The sequence below is a fragment of the Mixophyes fleayi genome, chromosome 12 (assembly GCF_038048845.1).
Source record: "Mixophyes fleayi isolate aMixFle1 chromosome 12, aMixFle1.hap1, whole genome shotgun sequence".
NCBI classification, from domain to species: domain Eukaryota; kingdom Metazoa; phylum Chordata; class Amphibia; order Anura; family Limnodynastidae; genus Mixophyes; species Mixophyes fleayi.
In genome coordinates this window covers 56477663-56489510 of record NC_134413.1, presented here as the reverse complement: position 1 = coordinate 56489510, position 11848 = coordinate 56477663, and positions in this window count along the sequence as shown.

Below are 11848 nucleotides of genomic sequence, written 5' to 3'. Positions count from 1 at the left end.
GGAAATGTAACATTTCTAGTGTTTTCTCCTAGAGCTGCAAAGTGAATATGTAAGTAACTATTTGAAGTTTGATCAAAATTCTAATTCAATGCATGCTTATAATAGAAACTTGGATAAAACAATTAAAATGGGGTCATCAGACTTTTGGGAATTTGCTTTATGTCACTTTTGTTTTTATCAACTGTCATTTGGGGGGGAAAAAAACAAAACAAAACAGCTTTAAATATACTTGTGTAAAATAAAATTATTGAGCATTTCTTACTATTTTAGTCTGTTTATTGCTTTAAAAAGATACACAAAAAGGTAGAACTTTCACAACCAGGTATAACATAGAAATTTACAATCATTACAGTAGAGTACTTCAAACTTTAAAGCCTATTAACTTATCCTAGCTCACCAAATATGCATAGTTATTAAGCAAGTTTCTTTTTTTTGGAACATACAAAAAGGCAGTAATTGAAGGGGAAAAAACAGCAAAAAAATCTAACTACTTTTAGGTCCTAGAACATTTACAAATTTATTTAAAAATTACTATACTCTAATAGAACTTGAAATATTTGTAATTAGTTGAGCATTTACACATTACAAACCATGCAGTCTGCAATCAACATCTCCTCCCCAATATGTCATCCCTCATAACATTTGCTTATTTTTAAATATACAAGCAAGGCCTACTCCTTACATGATAAATACAGGTGTTGCTGCTTATTAAAAAACTTATTTGTAGATTGCTATTGGGCGCCATATAACAAAGAAATAATGCAGTTTAAAATAAAAACTAGGTTACATTTAATTAAATTGTTATTGTGGTATAACATTTGCAATCACTACATGGCGATAGACTGCAGCTGTTGGTGTAAACAAAAAAAAGTGTAAGTTCCACTTTTAAATCATCCATATGTACAGAAACTCTGCTTAGTGAGGTTATAATATACTTGCTCTATTTGTGTTGCATTTCCTTTAAATGAGCATATTTTGTAAGCAGGCAAAGCTTTACATTTACACATGCAAGGCATATACAGAATGTCCACTATTGCTCAGAAAATGTAGTGCAAAAATACTTTTGGTAAGAAGTGTTCTAGTAAGAGATTGAATACATACTGTGGATATCTGCAATGTGTTCATTTTACTTATAACCTAGTTGCCAGGCCAGCAATAAAAATATGAAAAATATACCTGCTGCATGTCTACTCTGGAGTTAGTTGAAGACGTGTTACAGGCCTATAGTTCTTATGGAAGAGCCATATGCTGTCCAAGTATTTTTAAAAGTGCAGTTATGACTTTATGGTGGTGTCCTGAATACTCCTTAAAATGTCAAACTTCATTCTGGAAGCTGGGGCAACAAAAAAGCACGTTGGAAGCTCAGACAGATAAGTCTTATGTCTGCATGATGTTTTATTCTACTGTATATCTTGTGGCCAAGAGGCTTGAGTTAGGTGTTTGAAACATTATTTGCTGCTATTTCATATACGAAGACGTTATGTATTATGTTCACAAGGGTTAGCCTGACTCAGTTTTTTTGGGGTTTTTTTTTTTTGTTTTTGTTTTTAAACAAACATAACCCAAATGTCTTGACATCTTAATATCCATATATTAATGCTTCAATATAACAGCAGGTGTAATATTTACAACAGATATGAAAATACTTTGAGACATGCAGCATGTATATGGAGTATTATACAAGTTCAAGTTTAAATTGCTGAAGTATCAACTCTAAACCGCAGCTATTATTTTAACATATAGAGTTGCACTAACTGGAGTAGAGAACTGCAACATGTGTTCAAATTGTCCAGTATAAAAGAAAAGGTCTGACCACCCTTACAAAATCATGCAAAATTATGTGTCTTCCCATTATACAGCAACCACTTTATGGTATACATCAGTAATATTTATAGGTAACGGTTATTGAGGAATTAGACATTTAACTATTTCTATTAATTTTACACAGTTTTGTAATATATTATTCTACAGTTGTGTCACAATGCAGTGTGATAAATGTTATGTGCAGCACAGGACTGGATATTGAGATGCCCTATTTACATACATTATTGCTACCAGTTGAAATAATATATTATATTTATACATACACACACACACACGTGCATACTTACAAAAAATAATAATCATTTTGCTTCCTGAGCAACATTTAATTTCCCTTCTCGACACTTTAATGGCCAAATCTGCAGCTGTGTTTTTATGCACTCAAAGAATATTGCACAGCAAGGAGAACATAAAACAATTATCCTACAAATAAAAGGGTAAGTGCTCCTACAAATCACATGAACACAGATTATACCAGGGAACACGATGAGAACAATTCTGGGCAAATAGTATAGTATAGACATACATTGATCTCTATGTCATGCTTCCCAACTTGTTCACATGCACAGCAGCAGATACATAGCTTGGATGTTACCATAAAAATATGCATATTTTTTCATGATAACAAGCTACATACATCACTGCAGACTGTATGCAGAATGGCATAAAAAGTCAATGGACCTCCATTCCACAATTTTGTCTGGAACGAAGAGTAAACTCTTGTCTAAATGCCATTGACTTTTTCACAAATTTAAATAATTAAAGAGCCACTTATGGGCAGATTCAAATTCCCGTGCAAATTCCCCCAAGATTTTTTTCTTGTGGCTCAAAGAGCTGTGGGCAAAAATCAGCATTGAAATTACTGTAGTAATGAAAAAGTGCATGGCCCACAATGTTCTTAAGAACAATGTGGGGAATTGAATCTGCCCTTTAAGTTTCTGCAGAAACGTTTTAGGTTTAAGGACTTGCTCATATACGCAAATGCCCACATGCAGGGTTCATAACATGGTGAAATTTAATGCATTCTACAATGTAAAAGGGTAAAGAGATTGCCATAGGGATAAATGTTAATCTGCCTTTTCCAATCTTGTATTCATGAGATATGCCCGCAGTAAAACACACAAGTCACACACAACACAGACATATAGGGGCATATTCAATTGTCCGTGGATTGTCGAAACTCCTGCGGTCCGCGCACGATTACCGATATTACGGTAATCGTGCACGGAAAAACATGTAATACGGTAATTTACTCGCTGGCTCGCAGCTCTTTGAGCTGAAATCCAGCTACAAATTACCGTACTACATGTATTAGTTTTTCCTCGGCGGGATTTTCGGCGATCCCGCCGACAATTGAATATGCCCCATAGAACATAGTCTTATCCGCATTGGCAACTTTGACCTCATATTTCTCAGCTACACAACATTATCAAGTCAAAGACATCGCTAAATCTTAAACAAAGTTATGTAATTGTGTTAAATAGACTAAGTTACGTATTTCAGAAAAAACAACTTCTGCATACAAAACATGCCAACGAGACTGCAAGAGTATAGTAATAAACCCTTTTTAATATAGGACAAAAAAAAAAAAAAAAAAAAGATAATCCAAATGAAAAAATGCTGGTCTGAGCCCCTCTCATACCAGAGTACTATAACCATGAAGGTTCTTTATCTAGGACTACTGCAGTTCAGAATAGGCTCACTCAGGGATTTTTTTAATTATTCGCTAGACTCTCAAACTGTTGTGCTAGTATTTTAAGTTAAGGGACCCCCTGAACGTTTTCGGGCGAGATAAGCAGTACAGATGTCGCCTTACACTTGGGTCTTCAAGTGAGAACAACGTGAACTCTTTCAGAAGAGTTAAATGACAATCACCACGAAATGAAAAGTAAAATTAAAGATATGTTGCAAAAGGATACATATTCACTCTGGTATTTAGACGTGTGTACTCCCTTCAATGCTTCGGCCTGTAAAATTCATCACAGATATGTGTATAATATATACATACACACACACATAATATATAAATATATATATATATATATATATATATATATATATATATATATATATATATATATATATATATATATATATATATATATATATACACATACACACACACATATACACTTATACACACACAATGAAACAAACTTTCCTTAACAGATGGGCCCCTGCAAGGATTTACCGTCGACCCCCTCTCCCCTGCTCATTCTTGCTTTATGGTCAATTTTGTTTGTTATAGCTTGTAACACTTGTTTAAAGAGCCTGCTCACATATTACAAATAGGTGTTACTGTTCTGGATCAAATGTATATATATATATATCTAGCCAACACATATTTACTTATTATTGAAATTAAGGTTGCAGCCCTTTTGAAAGGCAGAGGGCTACCCATGCTGCCCCTGAAGTGTATTGGGTTGTCCTATTACTGTACTGGAGTCATTTTTTTCAGACCTTAACATTTTTTGGGTTTTTACAATTTAAAGGATTTAGACATCTTCCAGAACAGAGTTTAATATCTTATTCTTCAGGGACATCCAACAGTTGAAGTCCAGATTTTCTATCAAGACAGCAAGTATATTAATTAGCAATTTTCTAGTTTTTAAACATCCACATGTGCAACTTATATCACTAGTGGTTCTGGAAACATGTACTGTGACAAGAGTTCAAAACAAAACTAAAAAAAAACAACCCACAACCTATGCAGAAAATTGGAATTCACTAGTTTACACTACGCTTGACCCCTGCCAAAATAGGTAAATGCCAACAGCCACTTGTGACAGGATAACAGAGGAAGAGAGACGTGTGAGAAGCAGGGGAGCCCATTTTATTACCGTTTTATGTTATTTTTTGGGAGGGTTTTTTTTTTTTATTGTTAATCAAAACTGTGAAAATTCTTCCCTAAACAAAATTAGATTTGTAATTTCATAACCCTGTAAATGGGTGGAAGTGCAAGATTCTCCTATGACAGATACTGCATACTAACCAGTCTATAAGCATGGAGGACATTACTCGCCCTATAACAGCTTCCCTTCACATCACAAACCTAGATTATTCTTAAGCATTTAGCAGATCAAAGTTAATATACCAAATACCAGTATATTAAGTTACTTTTAGTTCTTAACAGTAAATTTAAAAAGGCACCTTAGTACTAAAAATTCCCATGCCCCATTTTACAGCAGATAAAAGTAGTTTATTATCAGATACTGGTTTAGAGGGGAGAAGTAGGAGGGGGGGGGAAAAAAAAAAAAAAAAAAAAAAAGAAGGACACTGATTTCCTGCACAACACATAACAAAATGTTAAAGTGAAAATGTTGTATCTTGTCAGAACTTTAAACACACATCATAAAATGATACAAATTTCCTAGCTGTTCAATGGGAAAGTCATATAATGGAAGATGGGATAGTATCATCTGACAAGCTTAATAGACTACTAAACTCTCCGTATGTCTGCATCGTACAGGGAAAATGCTTTGACCAGATAGCTGAAACCGAGCTGCATGTGGTCTACTTTTGCATAAATTCAAACTGAATGGTTAAAACAATAAAAAGGTAATGAAATACTGAGAAGTAGAGACGCAATGAAGCAGCGGACATGGTCATGCACCAGGTAAGTAACAGCAATCTCATACATATCTAGTTCCAGATTCATCAAAGATAAAACCCCAGCTTTGAGGATGGGCAGATTAATTCAAAAAGTGAATTAGAGAAAACGGTGTTGGGCAGTACATATTGGCAGAGTAGGCCTCCTGCCCACCTCATTACTGAAAAGGTTTGACAGATCTTGGCACTCCCAGCTGCTGTGCGGGGTAAACAAAGATTTGATGTCCCACCTTCTTGTACACAGATTGCATAGTAGTTCAATCAATGTACGGATGGGCGGAATCTTCTGCAAGATTACACTGGAGAAGGTAGAGCAGTACTAAAATGTCACTATGTACTGGTGTCAAACCAACCCTAAAGACGGCGACTTGTCACTGTCCTGGCTATTCAAAGATGTATAACTTTACACATTTGCCTTTTTGAATCAAAATATTGTTTTCGGATCACCAGGCTTTGTATATTGATGTCCTATATGTTAGTTTATTCTTTTGCGCTCAACATGCATGAAACTCTAGTAGCAGTGAATACTCCAGATTCTGACTCCGCACAACCGAGCTCCGTCGCATTCATAATTACTCCAGTCATATGGCACAGATCAAAGTAACATTAATGAAACTGTAAACTCTATTATACTGGTGTAAATGTTTAAACATACAGTTCGATAGTGCCTGAAAGCAGCAATGCCTGCAAAGCAGAAGCATATTTGCACATTAGTTGGATATCAGACACAATAAGGCGCCCCACCAAAATAAGGCATTCATCCAATAGTTTAGGCCACTTCATTAGAATAATTAGCAGATTTACAGAGAATTTCAACCTAGCTTGGCATCAATGCAGGTACGTTGCTTTAACACCCAGAATTCCTTTCCTTTTGGAGAAAATTATATACAACCAATAGTTTAGAAATGCCTAAATAACATAGTAATTTGGTCATTTAATTCCATATTTTCTTCCATAGTATTCAAGATTACATGAACGCGTGACATTTTCAATCTGTGCAGCATACAGCATTTCAGAATGTTGGTGTAGTGTAGAAAAGGCCTGAGCACCTTTAAAGGGTAACTCTCTGCATCTTTAGTTACATTGTCCCTCTGGATCAAAGAGGAAAAACCATAGTATAAGGTGCCACAAATTCCCTTAAATAAGCAACTTGATAAGCCCAATGCTACAGTCCCTCACTTATTTTTATGAGATGTGAGCACATTTCTATGTGATAAGTCAATGGGATTTGGGAAAGGCAGCCAGTTCTATACATTATGCTAAGGTAACCTGTATTTAATTTTTTGGCAGTGCCACAATGGAAAGAAAAAATTCAAGGTGGACGAGGCAAACATTGCTCTGTAAATAATGGAAAGATATGCATAAAATAGTCACTGTAGCCCTGAAAACAGACTTCACATGGTTGGTTATATAGAAAAAGCACTTCAATAGTGATCAATCTTTCTGAATTACTCACACATGTTGGTTGTTTTTAATTGCACAGGTGTCCTAAAATAGATCTTTGGTCAAGTACTTAGTTATGAGGTAGGTGGGGCATGGGGTAGTCAAGTATAACACTTTTCTGTTAAGACTTCAGAGTTGACCCCTGTGTGACAAGTCACTTTTCTAACAGAGTAAAGATATATTAAATGGAAGTACAGAGATGGAAAATTAATCAAAAATACCTAGAAAAAAATTAAACTACTTGTAAACAACTGCTCTAGTAAATCAACTTTATATAGACCTAAATCATCATAATTAGTCCATCAAGTAGTTCAACAAACTTTCATAAAGCAAATTATACAACTATTTGGCATGATGTGCCACGAGACGTAAATTCATAGGCATCATCAGCAGGACTGAGTGTCAGAGGCAAAGTACCATCAACTTACACACAAAACCACATTCAATATAAGCTTAAAAAAGGTGTTGTACCTACATTGTATTTACATGTTGAATGTCGTTTCTTGTAAGGGTGAGCTGGAAACACTTCATAGAGTGGGTTCGATGGAATAGCTCAGATCTGAAGCTTACAAAAGCTGTTTACAGCTCTAACCAATCCCCCCACACTCCCTTCCAAACTTTCTTGGCCATCAATCTCAACTTTCCTAGACATTGCTATGTAATGTTTATTTTAAACAAGCTAGATATCCAAGTCTTGGGAATATAAGTTATAGGTAACACAGTAAGTGTATATTTATTAAAATAAATCTCTTTGTTTTAAAAACAACAAATTGATGGTGCACGTTGTGCTGAAGGCCCTACTCAAAAATAAATTGTGTCTTGTTAGACCCTGTCTGAACTTCAGTTACATATGGACAATAAAAGAAAAAAAAAACACTCCCATTATTAGAGGAAACATATTGCAATCGTTTTTACATACAGGCATGGGGCTTCTTATTCATAAACGTGCTACCCAGATTTTTTCTTTTTTTAAAGTTATATAGGTGGTCTGTGGCATGGACACAAAAACCATGATCAGTCTTTTTTTTAGAAACTAAATAAACCATTTAACAAGAAGGGAAAGGGAATGGGAATGTGAGGTGGGTGTGGGAAGACGACGGATGGTTTAGTAGGTATTAGGCATGGAGCTTTAAATTGCAGCAAATAAAACTCAAGTTCCAAGCACTCTGGACAATCACTCCCATGTAAACAAATATTTTGCGACAGATGAAATTTATAATTTACTGATTTAGGATATTAATGTTGTCTAGGTTTTGCTAGTGTTTAGACTACAGTGAGACTGCAATTTGAACAGTTAAATATTCAGTTTACCACAAGCTTCTCGTAGGTTAAAAAGTGTCCTGCAATAACCAAATTATAAAAATGTTTTCTTCATTAGCTAAAACTACAAATGCAAAGTACAGCTTTATCATAAGTAAATACTATACAATTAACATAATTAAAAACAAATCATTATCTGACTAAAATATATGGTAGATTTATAGTTTATTGAAATGCTAAATTTGGCAAGCAAAAATGACCAAACCATTTGCAGGCATGCAAAACTGAACCCGGGAAGTCATGCAAAAGGGTGGATATTTCAAGAAACAGGATACAACATTAAATAATGCAAATCCATATTCAGTTACAAGTAGGACCGCTTACATGGAGCCTTGTCTGCAACACTGTGGTGTCTACAGGCTTAAAAGGTCTCCTCCACCCTTAATAAATGTGTACCACTTGCCATTTTAAGACACTAGTGATATTTATTATACTTATATGTCCATCTATTTCAGCAGCCCAGTGTCATGAAAAGTATCACATAACACATTTAAATGATAAAGGAGAGTCCCAAGCAGTCACTGGTTTGCATGCTGCCCTGAGGAAATAGTTTCTTATTAAAGCTATAGCCTGAAAACCGCACAATAGGCAAATATATTTACTAAAATAATTACAAGGTGTAAAAAAAATAAATAAAAAATCAAGGTCATGAAGTACTAATTAATGTATTTCAAAGTCATACAGACACTGTGGAAATCACCACAGTGGAAATAAAAGTGTATAGATATTTTTTCTTAAAACAATTATTTCCAATTATGACAAAATCTATGGTGGTTTCAAACTTCCTTGATTGTGTGAGAACGTGTGCATAGGATAACGTTTTCTAAAACAATTATGTGGTTCTAGCACGTTAATTGCCTATGGGTTGCTGTGCTGCATTTGTTGGCACAAGAGGTAGTGTCATACTGGCATATATGAGACACAGGAACCTACCATGGATCTGCTCGTTGTGCCTGCACATTGTAAGCAGTTGTAATGCCATGTTCTTGTCACGATCACAAATATGATCCGGCATTCATAGAGTGAGCGTATTGGCACTAGAGTGACTGGAACCCAGCATTCTCCTTGCCTGCAATGAACAGCAGGATTACAGTGGCTGATATAGGCACTATATAAGCAGTTTTCTTGAGCACTACTGATGACAGTAGCTCCTCAATACCATTTACTATAATTCTTTATGCAGCTATACTAACCTGTTAGTCACAAGTACTTAAAAAACCCAAAAATAAAATACAAAACCACCACAGTATATTTAAATTCTAATTTCAAACTTGTGATCATGACTAATCTGCATATCCTAATGGGAAGAGCATTCAACGAGACTCGTACATAAGGTATATCAGTAAGTGTTACATAAAAAATAATTCTGTGCATGTCTGGGAGGCTAAAAAACAAGAAAGCACTGCTTCTATAATTAACCAATTTTATTATCTTATGCAGAGGAAGGTAATTTTATTTAGGATGCAAAAAAAAAAAAAAAAATCTGTTAAGAGCTCACATGAAAGTGCTCTCAAGAGCAGATTATTTTTCTGCCACAATAAAAAAAAACCTATACAATTGTCAGATACTGTAGGTACCGTACACAGATGTATACTGTATCATGCAAAACAGTTATTGCTACAAAACAACTAACGCATTGTATGGCTTTGTCTGCATCAACAGTGGCACTGTGCTATTTTGCATTCCAGTGTGAGGTATTTTATTTTGATCTTATAATGTATGCTACTGAAAGCAAAGCTCAGCTCTTATTGCTTCCTCCATTGGAGTAGATTATAATGACAAATACCTGGAGGATACAGCTAGACAGATTTTACAATCCGACCCAATTACAAATCAATAGAATCCTTGCCAGCCAGCAGACTTGCAGGTGCAAGTTCAAAAGCTGCTTCATAGCTCTGTGTTGTCCAAGCCTGCCTCACAGTCTGCTAAGCACTCCAACGTCTAATATATATACAGGCTATTTTACTATATACACTTGCACTTAAACCTGCAAAATTAAACCTTGTTTATGAATGGGTTCCTTACAAAGGGATGCAGGTTCCTTCACACACTGCAGTACACCTTGGCCATCTGGTCACTTGATATAAGTTTTATGGGAATTTTAGAAAGCAGCAGCAACTGTTATTTGATTTCATGGTCAAGCATTGTACACTTTTTTGTTAATGAAATGTTACGTATTTATTATAAATGCAGGCCTAATCATACAAGGTGATTTGCAGCCTGAAAAGTTGGTGCTTCCATGCAAAGATTGAGGTACAAATATAATCAGTATACTAGATGCGCATGCCAAACAAAAATTGTAACATTGGTAATAAAAAGTTTACATTTTATGTAGCGCCTCCATTTTACTGGGCAACTTCTTGCATTTGACATAGTATATTTCATGCAAATATTTACTAATATGTACATGCATTTAGTAGTAAACAGGAGGGAGCTTTTAATCAACGATTAACACTTCCTACAAGACTTTATACATCACTCCTAAATTCCTGTAAAACATCCATATGATGTCATAAAAGAATAAATAATGTCCCAAAACAGTGGCTGGAAACCACTACTCATTTAGTTACTGGATGTAAGACCATATTACAGACAGGGACTTTTAGAATTAATTTAAAGACAAATTATACCTCCAGATTTAATATACCTATTTAGCTGGATGGAAATTTTGACTGACCACAGTGTAAAGTTAGAAAGATTACTGCACTCATGTGAAGGAATCATTTTAGTCTATACAGATTAACTTCTTAGTCACTCTTACACAGTAAAAGATATATCATGCATTGGCCCTAAAGTGGCACTACATAGCACTAATGCTTTTATGGAACTATACACATCTCAAAATGGAAGACATTGGTGATTTTGTTGTTCTCAGACAACTTGTAACATCATTTTGTCCACAAGTAGTAAAATATACATTACATACGCCAATATTGCACTTTTCCCATTATTAAATCAAAATGGTTTACTAAACAATTAATAAAAATAAAGCATAACATGTGATTACTATACAACAGGGACATTAAATTTTCATGTTTGATGTTGGCTATATTACATATGTAACTAATAAGGTAAAATTCATTTTCTACGCATAGATAACAGGCGGATTAAAAAAACAAAAACATTTACATGACTATGTGCCAAGTGAACAAAGCAGTTGCACAGATTATATCTTATGCTTTGCAGCATATGAAAAAGGTTTTGCATTATTAGAATGTTTAAGCTTGTGGTGTGTGTTTTGGCACCGTTTGTGAATGTTACTTTGGTTGCTTCATGATCTAGTGTCATACCAGCCGATTTTATTCTAGAGAATTTTAGCCAATTAACACCCAAAGGTAAGCAGATGTTTTCATATTTGTTTTTTTTCAGTTGTGCAAACAAATACATTTTAAGAGGCAATAATGAGACAAAAATTTTGTAGTTTAAAAAAAACCCCAAAAAAAACATAAGGGATGTATCCTTTACATGAAAGCATTGCACACATTGTGACTTAAGACAATGAAGTGTTCACAACACAGCCCAAAAAGATGGTTAACCTGTGGCCGACATCAAGCTGGCAAGAACACATCAACCCAACATGGTCTCAACTACTACATAGACTGTGTGTGGCAATGAACCATGCTCCTTATGACATTCAAGACATCAGACAGAGGCT